Source organism: Passer domesticus, chromosome 1, assembly GCF_036417665.1.
Source record: "Passer domesticus isolate bPasDom1 chromosome 1, bPasDom1.hap1, whole genome shotgun sequence".
NCBI lineage: Eukaryota > Metazoa > Chordata > Aves > Passeriformes > Passeridae > Passer > Passer domesticus.
The window spans coordinates 104,642,981-104,649,080 of NC_087474.1; positions in this window are offsets into that span (position 1 = coordinate 104,642,981).

A 6,100-nucleotide genomic window follows, 5' to 3' on the forward strand; every position below is an offset into this window, starting at 1 on the left:
TATATAATTTTCAACAGGTATCTGAGGCCTAAATGTATGAGAAGAATATTGAATTTTCCTAAGGAGAAATATCAGTTACAGTAGCCAGTTTTATCCAATGTGTTGTGGGATACCTGCATTACGTTTGCATCAGCTGTCCATATATTTAAAGTTTATTGTTTTCCAAACAATCCAGTTTCATATCTCTTTCTGATGTTTAGGACAAAGGATCTTCCAAGCAGAATAATGTTTTCTGAATTAAACCACCTTAGAACCTTCCTGTGAAAGCTCAGCTTTGTGGAAAACACAAGACTGCTCACTAAACATAGATGAATGGAAAATGTTTTCATGTTTTAGTAGTTAAAAGATTTTCACAGAACATGCAAATTGTGGCTGTTAATTCTTCCTGCAGTCTTAGTTTACTATACTATGTGTGAAAGGTCTAACTGCAGAGGTACTTGAGAAGACAGTACTTGCCCTACTTGTCTTCCAGTTTCTTGCAGAGCTCTTAATTTTGTTTTGTTTTATTTTCCTCTTTATGAAAAGATCATTGTGAGACTTTGCAAATTCTAAGCAACAAAGTAACATTATTAAAGTTAATCCAAAAACATGCAGTTTACATTCAAAGAATGGCAACAGATTATTGAAGCACGACTTTCCCCTTGTGCAGAAAAGAACACATAAATCAATACAATTAATTTCCACATTTCCCAACAATTTAATTTTTATCAAAGATAATTTCAAATAATTTAAACAGGTGTATAAGTAGTGCTTTATATCTCCGGTGGCCTGGATCATGCTTAACAACTTTTTAAAATACATGTACAGCACTTGCTTTACTCTTTTGCTATATTAATTGATTTTAACATGAAATTGAAAATTTTTAGCAGCTGAACAGCCTCTTCCCTCAGCTTGTGCAGAAGCTAAATGAAAAAAAAATGTTAGCAAGGTTTGATAATACATTTATCAATTTGTATCAAAGCCTTTTAATTCTTTGATATTCTTTATTATTAGAAAGGAAGTTCAGATAATCAACTCCTTAATCACTGCATATGGTAAAGACAAAAACAAAAATTAGCTTCTCATTGATATTATGTTCTTCCTTAATAGCTTTTTTCCTTCCACTAATTCTCTGACAGATTTGCTAACTTTCTTTCAGTACTCCTTCCTCTGATACAGATTAAGAATTTCTTGTTTGATGCTTGCATTGTCTGTTTGATCATTGGCTTTATCTTACCCTTATCATTCTCTGTCCTTCCTGCATGTCAAGTGCCAAGGGCATGGCTTGACTGTTCTTAGCATAATGGCCCCAGAAGGCATTTACAAACCAGCAGATTTTAGAGCCTCCTTGAGGCTGTGCTAAATTTCGCCAGAGGCTGTAATGGCCCCAATATTATCAAGAGTTCACCAAGATTTCTAAAAGACATCTTTGTCTTCACCACTTCTTTGCTATACTATGTAGATTGTTGTTACACATAGTATTATATATCATGTTGAAATTGGATAATACAGATTCTTTTCCTGTAAAATTCAAAACACTAAGCCAGAATGAATAGAAATACTTAAGCAGTAAATAGTTTAATAACTCTGTCAGAACCATTGGATCTCTTTCAGGAGTCTTGCCTCTCTAATTATTTATTTTCTTGTAGATGTAAACTTACCAAGTCATGGGCTCTCTTCAACAGCACCAAACTTTTTCTCAGTTTGTTACAGACCATCAATATGCTTTAGTGGCAATATTTTCTGAAAAGTTATGAACAGACATGAACTACAGAGGTGCATTGCAAAGTGTCTGGATACTCTGAGGTGTCAGGGAATCATAGAATGGCTGAGGTTGGAAGGGACTTCTGGAGGTCACCTGGTTCCACCCTGTACCTCAAATAGGGTCACCAAGAGGCCACTTACATAAAGTCAGGTTCTGACAGCTTTTGAATATCTCCAAGGAGGGAGATTTCATGAAATCTGTGGGTAGTCTTTACCAAACTCTGTCAGCCCCACAGTGAAAAAGTGTTTCCTGACACTTACAGGGACCCTCCTGTGTTCCAGTTTGTGAACAGTGTGTGAACAGTGTCTTTTGTCCCATCACTGGGCAACACTAAAAAGAGCCTGGCTTCATGTTCATTATATGCTCCAGATGTCAGATATTTGTACATATTGTTGAGATTCCCTGAGCTTTTTTCTCGACTCCCAGATCTCACAGGCTTTCCTCATATGAAGGATGCTCCAATCCCTAAACTTTCTAACTGACCTATCTCTAGTCCTCATGAAATTCTCTAAGAGGATTTTATGGGAGACAATATCAAAAATATTAGGGAAGTCCAAGTAGATAGCAATCACTGAACTTCTCTCATCTATCAGGCCAATTGTTTCATTGTAGAATGCTGTCTGGCTCATCAAGAATGGCTTCCTCTTGGTGAAGGCATGCTGACTCTTTCTGATGACTTTCTTGTCTTTGTGCCTACAAATGATTTCTGGTATTACCTTCGCCATTGCTTTCCCATGAATGAAGTCAGGTTAATTGCTCTGAAGTTCTATGAGATCTTCTCTTGCCTTCTTGAAGGTAGAAGTGTTGTTTCCTCTCTTCCAATGACCAGGAACTTCTCCCAGCCATCATGACTACTCAGAGATAATGGATTGGCCTCACAATAACAACAGGCCTATGGACTGACAAACCCCTCAGCACTTGTGGGGGTGTGCTCTTGGGACCTGTGGATTTATATATGTCCAGTTTTTAAAACATCCTCTAACCTGATCCTCTTACACCACAGGCTAGAATTTTCTGTCTCCACATTTTCCTTAGCCTCCATGGCCTGACATTTCTGAAGGCAGAGGTTTCAAGAGAAATCTGCGGCAAAGAAGCATTTCAGCTTTGCCCATGTCTTGTCTCATCAGGTCACATTTTCCCTAGTCTTCCTCTTGTCAACTTTGTATTTCTAGAAGTCTTTCTATATATGTTTTCCTTTGATGTCCCTTACTGAATTCAAGTTAAGATTTAGCTTTTCCTAACTTTGTCAACACTCTGAGAGTGTCTCTGTATTCCTGCCAGGTTACCTGTTCCCTCTTTTAACTCTTCCACCTTCTGACAGCGTTCTTTTGTCTTTGAGACTGACCATTCATCCATGCAGATATCCTGGCACTTTTGGTGGACTTCCGCACTTTGGCATGTTCCAGTTTTGAGGTTCAAGAAAGTAATATTTTAATATTAACCATTGGTTAAATGTACCTGTTCTTGGTATCAATTTAATTGGAGATGGAACATTTTTTACTCTTTTATCTTTACTCCCTTTACAGAATAAATGTAGCAAAAATAAAAATTCCTGGTTTCTTATGGATTTTTGTATCTTATACAGAATATTTAGTGAGAAATCAAAACCTAGTCATCATTGAAACATACAAAAATCCTTATAGTGGTAAGTATGAGAAGTAACGGTCTCAGCCTCAATTACATTTCCAGACAGAATTTCTGGGAATATAATGGCCTATTTTCCTCTAGGTTAAGTGTTGGCCTAGAAAACACTGAGAGTCATGCATGCAGATCTACAACATTACCTTCAGAATCACTTAATTTCTTCTCAGAATTATTTTCAAACACGGTTTTCACTTGAATAACCTGAGTCCCTTCTAATGTTTTCCATATGTCATATTGTAAACGAAAACATTTTTGCCATGTAATAATAGAAACATATTACAGAGGATTATATCTATAGAAATTGATGGATATTGAAGGTTAAATTGATATTCTGCAATACTTTAACTGCTATTTTTGCCTTTCATGGGGTGAGGAAAAAAGCTTTTCAGAGGGAAGAAAAGATCTTTTGTTTAGATCTCAGGTGTGAGAAGCACTCTGAATATATAAAGGCTTATCATGAGAAACAGTGACAGAAAATTTCTGTTGAATTCCAGTGACTGCAGTTTTCAACTTTGTACTTTATAAATATTTATCCAACTCTTAAAGTCCCTACAGTTTATGAAATTCTTCAGAATTTTCCTGTCATTATATTTCACTATTCAGTCTTTGTTAGCATGTCCTCTGAATCTTTCAGACTTCAGATAAAAAATGTGAATTTATTGCTTCAATAGTAACTGCTTTCACATACTAAAGAAGAAAAAAATAGCAATATTGTCACATATCTCTCCTTCTTATTAACATTCAAGAAAATCAACAGTTGAATAATATAAAGGATGTGGCAGAAGAAGCTAAAGTAGGATTTTCTAACAATTTTATAGCATCAACTGGAGATACACATTTTCACAGGAGAATATTTGTGTCTTGTTAAGTTATCCTAAAAAGTTAAAGGAAATGCTACTTTTGAGTTTTTTACTGTTTTTAAAGCAAAAGTTCATAAAATAAATTAATGTTATTCTGTCTTGATAATATGTTTAGCCTTGTTAAAAAAAAATGAATGAGGAAATCAAAGGAATAAGTACTTTTCAAAGTCATCTATACTAAGCGATGCTATTTTGGAGATGTGCAAGTCTTCCATATGCACTCTTGTCTCAATTACACTAAATATCTTTTCTTGACAAAATAGATTTTCAACTCTGGGAGCATGAAAGCAGTCCATATTTACTTTTCTACACTTAGTTTTATGTGTTTTCTGTATCTAATGTAGAATATTTCACATTTTTTAAAAATGGAACAATAAAAGAAAGATTGTTTTGTGCCAAGGGAAAAGTTTTAGTTTTTCTACAATTTTAGAATAAAATTATCACAGCATATGAACTGGAAGTTTTAATGCAAGCTTAACTATATGGTAGGGTTTCTTCCTTTCCTAGATGGAATTAGATGTCAAATGGGATATGGTATACTTATGAATTAAAATTATGGTGGAAATAAGTTAAAGTTTTCACTTTGTTAAAAAGCAGTGGAATTTGCTAGGCTACTGTTTTCTCCCTAATATCATCACATCCATGCTCATCTTAAATTAATTTAATCAATATGCAGCATGAGGGGATTATTCCCCATATGTTATTATAGCCCCAGTGTGATCTTATAATTATTTTAGTGGGGATGTTGGAATCGTGGATGCTGAGAATTTTAAACTTTCTTTTCTTAAAGGCACAGACCCACAAGAGAATACTGCATTTGACCTGAGGCCATGGAACAGGCTTCCAAAATTGATTAATAGCACTGGGATTATGGATGTGTAGTTGGTTAGAAGTATGTAATATCACAGAGTGGAAAACTTAAGTTTGAGGTTTTAGAATATAGAAATAAATATGAAGGAAGATGGAGGGTTTAGGGTGGAGACAGGTTGTTCTTCTTTACCGTCTTCCTTCTTCATGGGTTTGGGTGGTATTTCATAATTAGAAAAGTCCGCATTGCGGGCTTCGAGGGATCAGTTATTGGGTTATAAAGGGAAAATAATCTAGGTGCTTTTCTTAATTGGATTGTTTAGTCTTAAAAGACCTTGTAACAAGAGATAGTTAGCCATTTTGTGCCTTGCTAATGAAAGGCTGACAAACTCATGGTTGTGAGACTGTTTCACTGATAAGAAATAATAAACACCTAAGTCCAAATATGAACTGTCTCAACTGCCTTCAATCCCGTCCTCGAGAAATGGATATGGGGACAAGTTTCTATACATAAATAATGAAATATTAAGAAGTGCAGTGTAGAAACATACAATAATCCCTAAGAAGGATGGACTGGCAATTGGGAGAATAGGGAATAAATGTTGAAAGATTAGATTTTCTTTAATTTCCACCAGAGAAAAAAACGCTTCAGAAGATTCCAGATATTGCTTTGTCTGCCATTCAATAGTTCTTATGGCTATTAAGCAAATGATATTTTGAAAAACAACATCAAAGTTTTAATAAATGGTTTTTCTAAAAAAAGGTAAATTTGAAGTGCATATTCATAAAACTTTGTGTTAAATCAAGAATATACAAATAATGAATCCTCAAATATGCACACACTTTTCCAATCTTAGATTTTCATAGGGGATGCCTTGAGAAGAACTTGAATGAGCTGTTCTTTTAACACAGCTGAGCAAATACAGTGCAAGAATTTCAACCAACCTTTGAGTGAATTTGCTTTCACAATACGTGCAACCCTTTGGTGATCTTTCTGGAGGAATGTTTGAAGTATTGAGTTTTACTGGCAAGAGCATTAAAGGAA